Here is an 18,468-nt window from a genome sequence, read left to right as displayed (position 1 = left end):
CAGAATGCTTCGTCGTGCCATATGGCGCACTAACGAACCCTCTACTTAACTGAAATGTCAGTGTTTGCACTGGAAAACGTCGTTTTAGTATGTAATATCCTCGAGTGACTAGTCTGTACACAATCATACACTTGCTGATGTAGTATTCATATTTGGTTTTGTTGCTGAAAGATTGATAGCTAGTAATAGAATTACAAGCAACTGCTTGGGCTGCGTTGTTGACAAAAACTCCCGCGCCACCACAGTTGTCACGCTGTCTAACTGCTGTCAGCTGTCAATAATGATAAGTCGCTACCGAAACTTAGTTTAGTCATTTACCAACACGCGCATACATTCTCGCACAGGGCGGTCATGGTGGCTTGATATATATTCGGAAAAACTATTGTCCCGATAATGGCATTCAAATGTTATGCGAAAGAACCTAAAAAGATTATCCCCTCAATACATAAACAAACAACCACCTTTACGACCAAAATTACAACTTTCAATACGATCCAGCGACTAGGCATAAACTATTCTTTAAATGGCATGAAACCAGTTCGCAAATTATTTATATGAAAAAAGTTGCTCAGCCCTATCTAAGTAAAAAGACCACACATCTCTTTATAATATACATAAAACATTTTTTATTTTCTTTCCTTATTTCACAGATATGTTTAAGGTAGTAGTTTGGTAACTTGGTTCGAAAAAGCCTACTTATTTTCGAAAGTACTGTATTAAAATTATACTGTGAAAATTTTAGAACAAAAATCGAAATATTTACGCAGTAATAGCACCTATACGTGAGCAACTCCTAATAGTAAGGGAATAAATAGAAACATATTTAATCTGTTGTTGAAACTTTAAACGCATTTTTCTCGAAACAACGTTCATCAATCCGACGACCCGATGATACAAAATTTTCTATGCAATGGATTAGGCTGAAATTTGAATATGTTATTCTTATCATCAATAGCTCTCGCAGGAACTAAGATATTTTGTTAGTTGCTAACTTTCCATTTCACAGCCTGATTTTCACTTAAAAAATTACATTAGATAATTTTTTCGAAGCCAACCATTTTTATATTTTTCAACGAAATTGTTTAATTCTAGTTTCAAGAATGACAAGCTAACAGAACAATAATCTTTTTGATTTTTCTGTTTCAGATGTCCCCAAGCAACCAAATCACTACCTCCTTTTTTTTGGGTCGCTCATTTCAGTACTACGAAACAACAAATATAATATTAAAAATAATTTTTTTGTATACTCTAAAATATTATTAATAATATATTACAAAATGAAAGTGATGAATTTTATTTTTTCCAAATAAAATATTCTCAAAAATGCATTAAAGAATGCAAGTTACCGGAGTACTACCTTAAACAAAATAGCAGATGCTTTGCGGTTTAATAATCTCGACGTTAGTAAAGCTTAGATCAGCTCCAATACATGAAATAATGTTTTTTCTATTAGTCAGAAATTTATTGGTAGAACAGATGTGTCGATTTTAAAAATAGGGAGCCTCACCGCTCTCGCTAAATATATTACTAGTAAAGCTCTTATATTTATGATTAATATTTAAGAGTGAGGCGAACCTTTAAACGAATAGCAGCATCAAAGACATAGTTCTAATCATAAGTAACATCAACTGACATAGATTTCGAAAATTTCGAATGTATATTTACGAAATCGAGTTGATGAATCAATGTTATTTTTGGGGCCGACGTCCATTTTTTTCAAATTAGACGCAACGAGGTAACTAGATTTCGAGTCAGGTTCGCATAGGGTCAAGAACTGTCAACATAGCAGTATTCCTATATCATCGGCGTGACTTATCTCTAGAAAGTAGAAGGTCGTTTATTGTAATTTATTAATGTTCAACTCTTCCTGGAAAACACATAGCACGACGCATTTCCAATTAACATAAAAAATAAGTTCGTAACTCACCGTTTAAAGCGACAGAAATGCGAAATAACCAACTGTCAAAGCCATTAAGTTTCGAAAGTTTCGGATATGTACGTCAAGCCAGTAGGTAACTGCAATCAGAAGAAAAGGTAAACAATGTAAATTAATTTGAGATTTAAAAATAAATTGTAGTAAACTTCTAAGGGAATTGTGGCCATATATGAGTATAAATTGTAGTTTACAACAACATTTGAGTATAAGTTAAAACGTATAGTATGTGCCACAAATTGATTAATTACGCTGATTTGTTAGACGCTTAAGTTGCAGAAGGGTTCTTCGACGGAACACAAGTAACCCTGCAAAAACACAATTTACTTCTTGTATTAGTGGCCATTAATTTACACCCATACCCCCCACACACATGCATACTTATATATTTGCTTTTAAGCACGCAAGCTTGTTTAAATTCTGCTTAAGTTGCTATTTCTCTTTGACTCCCGCGCACTCTCAGCTTATTTTAACAAACCGCCGTCAGCCATTGACCGCATAAAGTGTGGACTTGACTTTTCGCACATCAAGCGCCCACACTCTTCACTCACACACAGACGAGCTGTGTGTTTTATGGTTTCATTGTGACTTCCTGGTACTGCAGCATTATTTACCTGTCGTGTGTATAAGTGTGCGTGTGTGTGTGTGTACTGCAGTAGCTAAGTATACGCTTAAGTCCATTTAAGTAATTTACATTATTTTCTACTTTTTTGAATTTTCTTTTAGTTTTTCGAAAACCGCATAAACTAACAAACTATTGCAACGCCGAGCCCCGAAAGAGAATGCACTTTAAGAACGACTAGAGCGGGTCAGAGTGCAGGAGGAAGTGAAGAGCAAGCGACCAACATTGTATTTGCGTCGAGAGTACTTTTTGGTTCCGAACGAGGAACTTAATGTTTAAGTCCGACACGTATTTTGACCTCGTAGCCACAGTTTGCGTGTTTCATTGTCATTAATTAAGGCGTAAGCAGTGAAGAAGACTGCAAAGCCAGGCTAGCGCCATATTGAATATATATACATGGAACATATGTACATTGGTGGTGTGCGGAGGTCGATGTTTTATTGGTTCTTGTGTATTGCACTAACTTACCCGTACAGAATTTACCACCTTAATCCCACGCCGCACAGTAGTACAATTTTATATAAAAGTGAATTGAAGTAAACATGTATTTTTTCTTTTTTTCAAAATAGGGCTCAAAAGTTTATCATGAGATTTCCTGCAAAAGAAAATCAATTGACTTATTAGGTATTATGGGACATTGACCTATTCGAACAACCCAGCTCAGAATGACCAATATCACTTTTACTAACTGTTGAGGCATTTACATCACAAACTTAAGATACAAATAACTTGCCGTCAAGTTCATTTGTTTACCAAGGGATCTGTTATAGCTAACCCTAGCTTTCTTTTGTATTTAAGGGGGTATTCTGGGTTAGAAGACCGAATTTTAGGCACTTTTCGAACCCGATAAAAAAAACCATATATTTTTGCTATGACGATATTTAAAGAATACAAATCATTTATAATATAAAAAAATTACAAATATTCCATGCCGCCAAAGTTATGTTTCGTTATTTCCCTATTTTCTTGCCGCTCGGAAGTTTTTAAAAATAAATTCAAAAATCCTATCATGGTGTGATAGTATAATGTATAAAAAAAACTCTGTATAAAATGTCAAGTATTGTACAATAAATCGATAGAGTAGAACCTGAGATATCATGCACACCATTTCTAAAAAAGTAGTTCAGAGAAAAACGAATTTCAAGCTCGCGTCGAGCAGCCAGTCGATTTGTCGGCGCATCACAAAATGAGCTGTAACTCCGAAACTAATTGAAATTTCAAAAAATCTTTTTAGTGACATATTCTTCAAGGGTTATACTACAAAAATATGTAAATAAAAATCTTTTTTTTTCTAAACCAGAATACCCCCGTAAGCCATCATAATGTATTTCCAGTTATATTTATTTGTTGCATGGAACCATATTGTTCTCAGCGAAAAAAATTAAGAAACCTAGTTTATGAACCAAGTTTAAAATTTTTTCTCATTATTGAAGGACTCATATCTAATACCATTTATAGGCATTTAATATGTATTTTTAGTTAGATATTGAATGAAAAAGTCTTTACAATAGCTTTTAAAACCAATATTATGCAGACCTTTAAAAGACCATAGTAAATTAAAAACTAGTGGAAAATTTACCTGTACTTTTTAAGGCCCATTTTAGTATGTAAATAGTCCACCGTCCACGGGCTTATTAAATTATTTCGTCTATCTTCTGCATTTTGTTCCAAGTATTACTAGCTTAAGTTAGTTTCGTTTGAGCAAATACTTGGCCCGACCACCCCACAACCCAATAACTAGCCAAAGACGCCGACGCGATAACTCAACTAAAGCTAAAACTTTTAATTGGATTGAACACATTAAGCGTCTTTTTTCTTTCCGGACGTGTTGCTGCCAACAGACATAACCCGTACGAATAAAAATCAATATTAAAACTAAAACTAAAGCTAAGAAGAAGAAGAAGCACAAAACGACTAATAAGAACCTCTCTCGATCCTCTTACGTTAAATCCGAAAGTAAAAGCAAAAAAAAAATAATTTAAACAAAGCAAACTAATTTCACACTAAGCAGAAGCAAAGGCAAAAGCAAAGCCTGCGCCACCACAAATTGCCGCACTTGTCAGCTGCTTGAGATAAGGACAATTGTGACTGTATTTGTTGTACTACCAGTACTACCACATTAGATTGCGCTTTGTTCCTATGTATTTAACGCTTGGCGTGCAATGGTAATTAAGCCATTGTGCGAAGTTTTAAAAGGCATTACCAAAGGTCGTTTCGTGTAACACTGAGTTATTGTTGTTGTTATTTTTTATATCAAAAGATTGAATGTGTTAAATGTGCATATGTGAATAATATTAATAACCTAAAAAAACCACTTTATGCGCCAGATTATCAGGCTTTTATTTGCATAAACACATCGATGTATTTTACAGTTATAAGATGAGCGTCAAAAGTGTTACCCTTTTGTTAGTTTAACATAGTTTACAACTACATTGCACAAGACCGAACAAATACTAATGGTATTTATTTAACACATGCTTCTTTCTCAAGTTATTTTCCTATTTCGGCCCATTTCAAATGGCTTTGCGAAGAGAAATTAAAATTAAGAGGTAATCGAATGGATTCATAAGACTTATTTTATTGAAGTACATAGTAAAATTTCTAGAGTCTTCGATAAAAACGCCATGGAGTGCAATTTTACACCACATTAATATCTAGAACACGCTATAAACATTAATATCCAATTTTATATTATTTTAGGGTTTAAATTGTAAAAAGTGTTGTTGTTGGAATTGTTTTATGCCTAGGAGGAAACTATAAAATCGAAACAGCACTTCTCAACCGACCCGACATTGGCATTAGCAAGGAAAAGGCTCGACCACCAAGCCACTCCTTAAAATTCGTACGACTCATAACCATAAATGCTGTTATGTAAGAAACAATTATGTATGTACAGGCATACCATCATTTTGTATATACTTTAGGGAGACCTAGTACTTTAATTGTAGATACAACAAAGTTGTAAACATTTGTCCTTTTTAATTTTTGAGCGTGTAGTATATGTACTTGTATGTATGTATGTTGTACGTTCTACGGAAAGCCAATGTATATGTATGGGTGTTTTAAGGAATATGACGACTGTTCAGTTTTATTCAGTACTTGAAAGCCACTTAAATGGGTGTCGTAAGTGGAGCAAATTCGAATATTATATATGGAAGAAATGTGTTTGTGTTTTAAGAGAAAGTTTACAAGGTAATTAATTTGTTTTGGAATTTATATTATATTAAGTGCACAACCAAGTTCACGCTGTTCTCTTTTCTAATGAAAATGTAATTTTATTGTAAGGAAATGTTTACAAATGAATTATTCGAAGTATTACCTATCCCCAGTCACAACTTTTTCCTATCTTTCTGACAAAGCTCGAATTCCATTACAGTAAAACTGATCATCTTGTGACGCTATCCAAGAATTAAGCCGTTTTTTGATATCGTCTTGTGAGTGGAACTGCCTCTGAGCAAGACCATGTGCCATTTAACGGAACAAATAATAATCAAACGGTTCAATATCTGAGGAATATTGCGGATGGGGAAGGATTTTTCATTAAGGCGTTTCCAAGTAGGTTTTAACGGAGTTGGCTACTTGAGGCCGAATCATGTCATTGTCATGCATCAGAATCACTTTTTTTCAGCGCTTTTAGTCGCTTTGAAATAGCTTTACGGGTGACTCCCAATGCTGAAGCAAGCGCCACACCAGTTTTTCTCGAAACTGCATTTTTTAAACCGGACGACTTAGGTACTCGAAGAATCTCGTACATACTTGTATCTAGTTAGATGGTACCGAAGACCACTTTTTCTGTAAAAAAAAAACATGCTCTATGTTTTGTAACAAATGAATGTAAAGCTTAAAATATAAAATATCTTCTAACAAGTGTTATATAGATTAAGATCCTTATTGTAAAAGATGGCTACGAAGACTGGCCCAGTTGCCGCCACTTTACATCAAAGCACCAATATAAAACGTTTTCTTACGTTTTCAGCAGGTTATTAAAATGTTCTTAATACTGTTATTAGGCAGAATGAAAATTTCTTCAATAAACTGTTTTCTTAGTTCAATTAATTTAGTACATACATTTTTAGTATTTTTCCACAATTTACAGATACTTCCAACGTTATTTTTCAAGTATTAAACCTCAAAATAATCTTGGATTTGTACTTTTAACATATTTTCTTTAGAAAAATCTTCAAATAAATATACAATACTTATTAACACCTCCATTTGGTAAGCTTTAAGAAAAACTAAGAGAGAGCTAAGCTCTCTTAAAATTAAACATTATTGCGATCCCCTCCTATGCACAAAACCTAGGAAAAACTTTGTCCTCACTCAGATTTTTGGCGCGACATTTCACTGCTATGGGTCCAGCGTGTGGCCAAACTGTTTCCAACACTTTTTATATATACATACATGTACTCCACAGATGTGCATATATAAGTGTTACTACCGGTAGGTTAGCGGTCGACGAAAAAAGTCGAAAATGGCTAACAAACGTTTGAGCTTACATAAGTGGCCAGTTTGTGGACTTTTAGGGTATTCTACATATGAATATTTGATGGGGTTCGAATTAAATGGCGATTGCTGGCTAACGTAGGAATGTGGTGCATCGAAATAGTTATTGCACATTTTACTAACGAAAATGTTAAAGTTGAAATTACCAAATGGATCTGCGCAATAGATGTTCTAAGTTTATGATGACAGTAGAAGAAACTATAGAACTGATTTCAATTATTACTGCAATTTTAATGGCTTAAGATACTAAGAATCTTCGTCAATAGATTTTTCTTCTTCCTCATACTTGGTATTTTAGAAATAATGCTAGAGTAGCCGGCAAGTTAAAATTCACGTAAAACTTTACCATTTCCTTAACAGAAGCTGTCGAATATATATATGTATGTAGTACCAAAAAAATCGAATAAACTTCACAAGCTTTAAGAAGTATTTTCCTATATTTCCAAAGACATTTGAGCTTTTGACGGTTCTTATGCTGTTGCTTCTTTTTATGCGATCAATCTAATTTTACTTCTTTAGTTTTCAATTGTTCTACATACATAGTATAATTTTTGGAAGTATTTGGCCTTCGATACCATCTATCAAGTATTTCTCAACAGAAACATTTAAAACAAGCTTAATGACTTATAATAAAATATACCTTAAAATACATTATTGAAATTTTGATAAAAATTATAACATCTTTAAATATCTGGTAACCCTATCAAAAATAATTCAGTTAAGGTCTTATAATATTTCCTCATTGTGAGCCACATTTAAATATTTGATTTTTATTGATTTAATTATTAAAAGGTGGCAACGCTTTCTAATTTTTTTGTTAGTTTCCGTAATATCATCTTAAAAACAGTTTATATTTATTTCTTGCTATATGTGTCTCTCAGTTATCTTTTTCACTTTGCTATTGAAATGTGTGTGTGACTTTAATAGCAGTTATTAAACAGTGACCCCTGAACAATTATCAGAAACATATATCCCAACATACATATAAAGTTTCATTAACATTTTTATATTTTGCTGATGACCGCACTTTAATAGAAAAAAAAGAAAAAGAAAAGAGGATAAAGCGAAACTTTCAATTTCTTAAACAGCATTCTTCTACTTCGTTAATCATGGTAATCGTTTATTTAAACTGCATTGCGCTGACAAGCATTTTTAAATTACATTAAGGGTTGCCGGAGCCATTTATAAAATAAAAGTATATGAGCTTGAACTATTTTATAAGTATGAACAGCTAAGGGCGAAGTTTTGTTAGATGGCGTTCATTAATGGCGAAAAGAGTCCAGCTACTCGAGCAGAGTTTTTCTGTTTTCCTGTTCACAAAATTTTAACAAATGTTTGTGCGATTCGGCTACGCAACACCCAGAGCGTGTTGCATAGTTCATTTTTATGTTGGTATAGTGGTCTAAGATTTTGCTTACAAGGAATTACCATGAATGTGGTAGAACAATATGCATAATACCCGCTATTAATATTTTCAAAGAAATACTTAAGTCGGGAATTCCCTAATCCAGCGGAATGTATTGTATACCCGCTATTAATAAATTCAAGGTCAAATTTATGACGGGATTTTCCTAATCTTTCGGGAAGAATTTAAACCCCGTATTTTTTTCATCCATTTTTTTCTATTTATTATAAAACATTTATGAATTAATTACAATTCTTGTTTTAAATAACACAATTTTTGAACTAAGTTCTTTGCAGTTAAAAAAAATAAATATGAAAGCATCTTAATATTTTTATGTAAACATAAAAAACTAAAAGTAACTTCTATTATTCTATTATTAAACTTTTCGAACATATGCATACCTACATTACGCTCTATATATAAGTTACAAACAAGTGTATCTCACACTTTCTCTCTCCCTCTTTCTCTTAAAGCGCTTAAATTACACATTAATGGCAATTTGAGCCACCCAGGAAAAAACTTGTTCAAAATGCGAAAAAATATACTTATATTAAATGAATTAATAACATGACAAATCCATTAAGGGGGCCATCCCATGTGACTGTTTCAAAAAATCGATATTTTTTTTTGCATAAATCCCATCTCAAGTAAATACTCCACTTGTATAGAATGTGCTGGTAAAGTAATTTTCTGAAATTGAATGTAGTTGGAATGTTACAAGAGTGTAATAATAAGGTCTTTATAGCGCATAGTCTACACACCTGAATTTCAAACGTGTTTTTCTCGAAACTAAATATTTTAAACTGGCGTCCACGATTTCTTAAAAACGGTTCCATCGATTGCTTCAAATGGATAGATAAATCACACATGAGGCTATAGCTGGAACTAAGATTTTCAAAAAAAAAAATAGTCGCAAGAAATCATAAAATTTCGGGTATTAATGTTTAAAAGCATTTAAAAAATTAAATTTTCAAGATTTATAAAAGATCCTGGATCCGGCGATAGCCATCTATCTATAGATTAACATGTTATTTGTATTTGGATGTTAGGTTATCCAATCTGCTGGAACCATGGACGCCGTTTGTCTGCCCTTCCAACACATGGGTGCCATTGGAGCGATAAGTCACGCAATTAACGAAATATTTTTACTTAAATTCAAGATTAGAGCTAAAGGCTTAATAAATATATAGTAAAAATTAGGAAGCTCTGTGTTTTTTTCATTTCACTATAAAAAAACTCCGAAAAAACCTTAAAAAACAGCCGTCACACTGGATGACCTCCTTAAAATATGTTTTATTGGCACTCAAGAGAGCTGAACGCTTTGGGAGTGCCACAACTCGAAACATGAACGAGTATATTCATCGACACTCATGCTTAAATATTATTAATATCGATTGGGCATCAATGCCTGGCACAGAGGAATACATAACAAATGAGGCAATAAATTTAAGTAGACAACAACTGCAGATGGTACTTATAACTAAAATTGGCCTTATTATATATACAATTGCACATACAGTAATTACATACACATACAACACTTCTATAAAGACTCTGATTAAAGTGCCAGACCAGTAGGTTGAGCAGCTAAAATGTCCTCAGTTTGTTATACCGCCTCACCATCAGTATCAGTAAGTGAATCATCTATGAAACAGAATACCGTTAAGACACGATATTAGTGAGTGTTTTGACTCCTATCTTAACATAGGTAAATTAGGGTATTTCTATGGTAACACTTTTGACCAAATAGTCAAACAGTACATTCTCCCTTGAAACTAGCACACATGTGGTAAGAATACATTTGCCGCATGTCACTTATGTGCTGGACACAAAATCCATTAGCCACTAATATTACAATAGTAGTAAATGGGTAGATTAATACATAATACATAAATAGTAGTAGCAACCCTATTCTACTTATTGATATTAAAGGCGCCTGCTGACGTGTGCCAATGCTTGTAGCATGCACGTATGTATGTACATTATATGGTATTCTTGCTACGTGGGTCAGAAAGGTCGCCACTAATTGAATGTATGTGAAATAACACGATTTACGAATTTTGTAGTAAAGGCTTTGGATAATAAGCAGCTTAAGATTTCCTCGATTGCCAATTAACCTGACATGATTTTTATGAAAACTATATAAAAACTCCGTAAACATATTTTGAAATAAAAAGGAAATCCTACAACTTCTTTGGAATCCGAAGGAACTTTCATGAAACACTTGGCATTTGACGAATGTATTCTGATCTTCAATAAGATAATTCAACCAAATTGGAACTGTCCAGTTAAGCAAGCTGAATAAATGTGAGAGAATAAGCAGACATCGCTTAGAAAATAAAGCAATTTCGTCTACGAGGTGCCGAGACAACACTGATACTCGTCAAAACAGATTGTGAAGCACTAAAAGGGATGTCAGAAAAAGGCACCATACTTCTTATCCATATGAAATACAAAATGTTGTCAGTTTTCGGCAAAAAAAATATTAAAATTCAATTTACTTCTGAATGCCGTTCAACTTTCAAATAAACTAAGACGCATGTGCGTAGATATATTTCCACCCACATTTTTATGCATACAACAACAATGCAGCTACATGCATTTACATAAATTCGTCCTTTTCTCGTTGTACGCTTGACGCTAAGGTGCGAAAATGAAATCTCAAGTGTACGCACGGCGAAGCAAACTTATACGAAATTGTTGTCAACCATTTTTATTTCCCTTCTATTTCTTTTGAGGTTCCTTATTTTGCGCTTTTTATACTATTCTTCTAAGCGGACACCGAATAGCTGTCGTGTTGGTAGGAGTATAGTGAAATGACAAAGCGCAAATAGGGTAGTATTATTGTCGCTTTGTTGTTGAAGCATCTGCTTCGTAGCTTTTCAAAGTTTTAGCGCGTTAGTAAGTTAAGGCGAAAATACCGCGAGTAGAAGAACCAATGGCAGCACACCGGTGACAACTGCTGACTTTGTACACACAATATTATCCGCCACCAATACTTATGCACTTTATGTGTGGCTCGGCAAACGCCGCAAATACTACGTGGAAACCTACGAGGAGCAGTTTGAAATGTCACTAGTTCACAGCTCGAAAAATAATAACAAAGAGATGCCAAAAACGCAGTCTGGATAAGTCATTATTAGATTCTTTAAAAATTGATAGAAAGTTATCCTCGAAATAGTGATTAGAATCGATACAAATATATAGAACCTTCTTATTTTCCTACTACCGTTAGCTATCGCATTCACTTGTGTTCTGACGAAAGAGATGTGAAACTATACATGAAAAAGGAAGACAGACCCTCTATACGTTTCTTCGAATGTGGGAACGAGACAATTGCGTTAAGCCACATAGTAAAAATAATATATTCGTATTCTTTAAATTACCATGCAGTCTATTTGGACCTATTATACCTATATACCGTCTAAAGAGTACAACACCGACAAAACTTGCAATTAGAAAAGTGTAGGTTTAAAGTACCGGCAACTACTGCCCAAATAACCTTTAGGTAAACCAATAAGAATACGGGACACTTTCATTAGAAACGTGTGGGACAAATACTACTTAGCATTTACTGTCTGCGACATCTACTTTATATTACCAACTCCTCTCACTTTTTTGTTCACACCCCTGCAGACATCTGCTGATAGATTGCAAATATGCACATAGGTATATATGTATACTCGTATGAGATAGCTGTCACAAACTTGCTAGACACAGCTCAACTTTGCTTTCGTGTCTCAACAACTTCCCATACAGTCACTACTCCACTCGTCCAAGTAAAAGTACTTCCACTTATCCAAAGATCTAACTGTCTCCACATTCCTGTATAGAACTCGTGCACTTCCAGAAAAGCTACAAAAATTAATGGGTTGGAAAGTGTTGTGATTAATCATGGTGCGACTTACATAAGTACACTGAGCTAAAATGAAAAGGGAACTTACTGGTATAGCGTCGACTTTGCCGCTGGGGCTTTATTGCAGGAAAAATGGCTCATATTTTACGTGGTAGTTCAGTTGGAGAAGATGTGGAATACAAATACACACACATTAAGCGTAACACTTTTTATGATAATAAAATTAGTACAGTTGCCATTCCATTTGTATAAGGGATCATGAAAGGTGACATTTTAAAAGTACTAAACCAACACACAACAATGTACTAAGTACTAAAACAATTTACTAAAGTTATGGGAATTTTGAGGAGCGTCAGATCAGTGGAAAAATATGCCATAGTGGAATTACGGGTTTTCCTCAGAGACTCGCTTAGCACCCTAAAAGTTAACACTTTTTGGATCTTGAATATTCATTATCAACCTAACAACATGCTGTCCATATTTGAAGCTGTCATTTTAACAAGCATATTTTGAAGTAATTTAAAATTCCAGTTGAATTTTAATTTGCTCCTCCCCTACGCTTTTATCAACGCTCCCCCCTTGTTGAAATGAGGTTGTTGGATTCGCTTTTGCACCTCTTAAAAAATTAAATACATACATACACCCTTTTCCAAGTATTCATGTCATCCCTTTTGATTTGTTGCATGCATGGAGATTGGTAAGCTTTTGCAGAGACCGCAACCAAGGCGATTATCACTATCTGTGCTTTTAGAATTCCCACGAAAATTCATTCAACAAAAAGAGGACATTCACACAATCATGAGCAATAAAAATGCAACTTTAGTGTGAATAAACTCTGTCACTAAACACTAAAAGAGATAGTATCGAATGCGATGAATTCCATCATGTGTAAAACAGAATTCATGCAACCTCATTGACATGATGTCAACTCTTTGGATAGCTAACTAGTAAGCCAGCATAACCTAAATAAGAGATAAAGTTGTGAAAACAGATTATTACTTTTACCATAGCAAAAACAATTAAAATCGACGTTTATTGATGAGACTACTCCAGCTTAATGAGCCTAGGGTTGTGCATTGGCAGTTGAGGGTCAAAACACTGGATTATTTGTAACAACTACTTTGAAATGGATAGTTCAGTAGTAAGTCGAACTATATCGCATAACTGATTGCCGCTTATTAACATTGTCTATGTGTCGCCTGTTCCTCAACCCAATATATGGTATATGGTGATCATCGTATTTAAGGAAACCCGCTAAGATAGAAGAAACTATCCATTCCCAATTCTCAGCGGTAACTTTATTATCTTCTCTGCAGCAGTCGATGACTTCAACGAATATCAGCTCATCGGTTATGTGGCAGAGACATCACTTTCGAGCAATCTTCTTGTAAATGATTTTTCACTAACCGATTCATCTGATTTTCAACCCTCTGCGATATAGAACCGAAGCCTATTTGTGAGAAGCTTATAAACTACTGGAAAAAAGTATATACATATATGAGTAACAATAATCTCGAAGTATGAGTATAATGTATATATTTACGAGATATATTCAGATCCACTTTTTGTAAAAACAATGTGTGAGCTGAAGCAAATTGAGCATAAATAAAACACATAAGCGGAACAATTTCAATAAAGAAGTATACCATTACTTTTTTTCGAACCAAATAAACCTTCGTCAATGTTACAACAGAGTGAGACTCTAAATCCTTTGAACAGCAACAAAATGGGAGCAAAAACTACAGACGTTTGTACATACATACATTGTAATAGCCAAACATTGAAGCAAATGAGTCAAATGCAACAACAACAAAAACTGTATAAACACGGTCACATGACTAACGGGAACACTCCACACCAAACAAAATTAGGCAGCTTGTGGAATGAGTGTCTACGGCTATGATACACTACAGTTGCTAAGCCGCTCAACTCAATGAGCAATGAATGCAGGTGAAAGAAACAAGTTAATAAAGAACAAAACACAAAGAAGGTTACAAAAACCAACCGTTACGAGGGATGTAGTTGCCGCCCTCGATTTGACCAAGTTAAATGGGACTCACTGGATTAGTGTAACCAAAGCGTGTATTATAAGTGCTTTTCCAAACGAATTGCTTTCTTTCCATTCATATTTGAAACCATTTTACATCACATGAAATTGTGACACGGTTTTGCAACGAAATCAGATCATTTTATGGAACACCCACTTACATATTTTCACAACAAAAACGCCTTGCGAGTCAATGGCCATTCATTTGCACACTCATTCACATAAAGGGAGTTATTTTACTATGAAGCGTACACGTAAATGATGCTGACATATTTTGAACAATAGTATGCGTCGCAAATGCCTTCTTCATGTATCCATGCTTGTGGGCTGCATTGGTTATGCAACTGACATTGAGAACATCGACCAAGCATCAACGTTGACATAACGTGCATATGAGGACGAGCATTCGTCAGCGCTGCGGTTACGATGATGTTGACGATGACTGCTGTTTATGATGTCGTCGGTTTATATGAATGGTAGTTTTGTCGTTTGGTGAATGGACCCTGAGAACATAACAACGTTAATACAAGCTTCAGTAAAGTTATTTCTGCTATTTTCATCATTTTTATGTCGTCGCTTTTTGATTCAAAAAAATCCGTCACAGTTACTTTCGCATCAAGAGAAATAATAACAATTTACGACAATATTATATGTCATATGTTCCTAAGAGAGGGGAGGACTCGTACTTTATTTTAATAATAAAATAAACGACATTACCAATTTTTTTTTTTTAAGTTTTTAAACATTCAACGATAATATATATTAAAACTCTTACACATTTAGCATTATCTAGATCATATAGACCTCAGCACTCAGCTTTAATCATTTCGAAAATGTGAAACTATGTTATTTTAATTACGTGCTAAATTCTGAAAGCATTCGAACATGCATCAAATCTTAAAACTAAATTTACGTAATAAATCTATAGTACAGAGATACATCAAAGATCCCTATACCGACACAATCATGGTTTCCTCCACTCAACGAATTCACAGCTAAAAAAGTTCGGTTTAGTAGGTGTTGGTTGAAGAGTGATAGTCCTAATCTGCATTGGAAAACCCCTTTGTCTCACATGATATTGCCAATTTTATCAAACCTTCGAAATCAAGTGCAGCTTGTCATTATTATTATACTAATCATTAAAATAATATATCCCTTTAAATGACATTGCAAATTTATCGAATAACTTCAAGAGCTTCAATCGCTTCACTCTAAGTACTTACATGTAAAGGCAAATAATTTTTTAAATTAAAAATTAAATTTTTTCTCGAAAAATATTTACTTACCTTAAATATATTATATTGTAAATATAACTTTGATATGTGCGTTTCATCTACTTCGTGATGGCTTCTTTTGAGAGCACAGCTAATTATCATCTGAAATAAAAAAGAAAAAAATTTGTTTTAGTAATTTCACAAAATAAATCACGTAACTCATCATCGTCAATCAATCTAACCCTGCGTTCTTTCTTTAATGGCAATCATCTGAAATTCAGTCCACCACAAAAAGGACTTCGCGCATTTAACATTGATCATTATTCTTCCCTAACGCTTCTCAACTTCACGCATAGGCAAGAGAGGGAAGCTCATGATAAGACTTACTTAAGACGCAAACTGAAACACTCTAAGGACCTAATATAGCGTTCACACTTTAAACTCAAATTTCCTACTGCAAATGTAACAACAAACACATAATTACGTGTTAATCGATTTTTGTGTCTTGTCATAGTCCATTAGTTTCGGCTTGATTGTTTGCTGGAAGAAAGATTTATATTGCCTTCGGACGGCACTGATGCTTTAGCAACGTTAGACAAAGAGTGTTGCCACACTAAAATAAATTCAAAATATATATTTTAATTAGATCGTTACTGAAATTGTATAACAAGAAGGCAGAATAATAATTTTCTTGCCCACAATTCTTAATATCGGAATATAACCGAAAGAGATATATGAGTATAAAAAACATTAAAGTCCCACAACTTTTGTGATTCTACCATACAGTATTTTTACTGTTCACAAGCATGTTGAAACCGATGTTTTGCCACTCATATTTCAGTGTATGAAATATCTTATCGGTTATCAATTTAATTTTTCATAACAAGGTCGAAATATAAACTAATAGTTATGATACTTAACCCATAAGCCATATGATTTTTTAAATAACAAAAAAATAAATAAAATTTGCATAGTCATGCTTTTTAAGATTACATGCAGTATTAGGTATACTCTTCTATGAGTTTAAATCAACTAAAGATATAGAAAATTACAATAACTGCACTAACTTACTCACCACGAAACAAGCCAATTATTTGAACCAACTTGGCAACACTGTACCACCCATGAACTGTTATTCAAATACGATTTCATGTAAATATATACATACATAGGTATGTAGGTATACGTTAAAAATGTTTGAGTAAGAACACGAATACAAATGAGAAACTTGAGGACAAATCAACCTTATTTTGGTGCACCCGTCTGTGGGGAACAGAAAGCATTGTTGTTGTTAAATTGTAAGAATTTGCAAGGAAATTGCGGCCAAATCTGGCATAGCAAGTAAACAAAATCAAATTCGACGAATAGAAATTTCAGCACGCTCGCAAATATTGGGGAAACGCTTGCAACTAGTACAAGAAAAATCACTCAAAATTGAAAAAATAAAAAAGAAGAGCAAAAAAACGAATATACAAAATGGGAGTTCGACTAGAAAAGTGAATTACGTGCTGGCATATTGAATTCAAGAAATTGCATAGAAAATAGCAAAATTTGAAGGCTGCTGCTATGCACGATAGATAGGTAGTAGGCTTAAGGAGCAGCACATTGAATGGCATTTGAGTAACACCACTTGGCTAGGGGCACTCGAGAGTTTCAAGAGTTTTAAAGTGCAAATGAGAAAAGTATGCGCTTGCTGTCAACGCATGACATGGCTTGCTGGAAAGCTGACATTCAGCAGCGCTACCGCAGGTCAACAATTTTGACCAATGGCAAGTCAAAAGAAAATTATTTTCCCGCAGTTGCTATGTTATTGTAGATTTGTAGATTAGTTGTAGCAGCTTTATGATCCTTCCGTTATTTCGAGTACCTGACAATGACAAATTACTCGTCTATCAAGTGCTTTACATGAAAAATTGTGATTTCGGCTTGACAACTGCGGTGGGAAAGCAATTTGCAGTAAATACAAGGCGAAGGTAATAGCAAGTGTGGCGGCAAAGGAAAAGTGGGATAAAAAATATGAGTCGTTGAGTTTTGAAAAATGTTTTAACTCATAAAGATATTCTTGAACTAGTAATAAAATATAAAAATTGCTTCTTTCTATAAGCCATTTAAAATTGGCTGCAACTTCATAGTTTTGTTCAAGCAACAGGAAAACCGAAAGAGCTTCTACTGCAAATTCAAATATGCTACCATAAGAAGCAATCGAGTCACCGATTCCTTGCTTGAAAAACTGTGACTCATCAAAAAAATATCGAAATATAAATTGTAAGAAACTCAACCAAAACCTAAGCGAATACCTATTATGTTCTGAATAGTATGGTCCTATATACTTGTAATAAAAATAATACCGGTAACTAAAAACGAGAGATTGGGTAGTTCTCAATTCACTTCCGTTTACCAAACAATAAAAAAGACAGCTGCTCATTCACTAAATTTGTAGCATAAGTGAGCAAAAGTTGAAAGTTCCAAGTAAATATTCAAATGCCTTGCTTAATAAACTCTGACAAATGAATGCCGTAAATAATTCCACCTTTAATTATTGCCAAAAACACAACACATCGGACTTATGTTAAACCCTAAATACGGAAACCACAGCACTAAAAAAAAATGTGCGAAAAAAAATTAAATTCATTTGCCACACCACAAATATGGAGTAGTTTGAAGGGTTAACCAAAATGTATCAGTCTGACTGCAAGCTGAAATTTTAATCAAGTTTTTGATGGTACAGAAGTAAAATATTCATGCTGAAAAATAAAATAGTAGAAGAGAAAACAACAACATATACGTAAGGTCAAATGATATACGACCAATAGCCTAATCAAACCACAACAAAATGTGTAAGGAACAGCTAACTCCGATTGCAACGCAAAACTATTTAAGAGGCATAT

General features: G+C 34.0%; 1 protein-coding gene across 6 annotated transcripts in view; it reads right to left on the bottom strand.

The window, feature by feature from the left end:
* Positions 1-18,468, bottom strand: part of tinc (transmembrane protein tincar) — a 140,200-nt gene that overhangs the window by 82,196 nt on the left and 39,536 nt on the right. For 3 of the 6 annotated variants that reach the window (XM_014234613.3, XM_070111011.1, XM_036377421.2), the window contains exons 2-3: positions 15,653-15,742; positions 1,928-2,016 (exon numbers count right to left, since the gene is read on the bottom strand). The gene's annotated coding sequence lies outside the window, so the exon portion shown is untranslated. The other 3 variants (XM_036377422.2, XM_036377419.2, XM_036377420.2) reach the window with 3 other exon arrangements.

The sequence above is a fragment of the Bactrocera oleae genome, chromosome 2 (genome assembly GCF_042242935.1).
Source record: "Bactrocera oleae isolate idBacOlea1 chromosome 2, idBacOlea1, whole genome shotgun sequence".
Classification (NCBI taxonomy): domain Eukaryota; kingdom Metazoa; phylum Arthropoda; class Insecta; order Diptera; family Tephritidae; genus Bactrocera; species Bactrocera oleae.
This window is presented reverse-complemented; position numbering and strand designations above follow the sequence as displayed.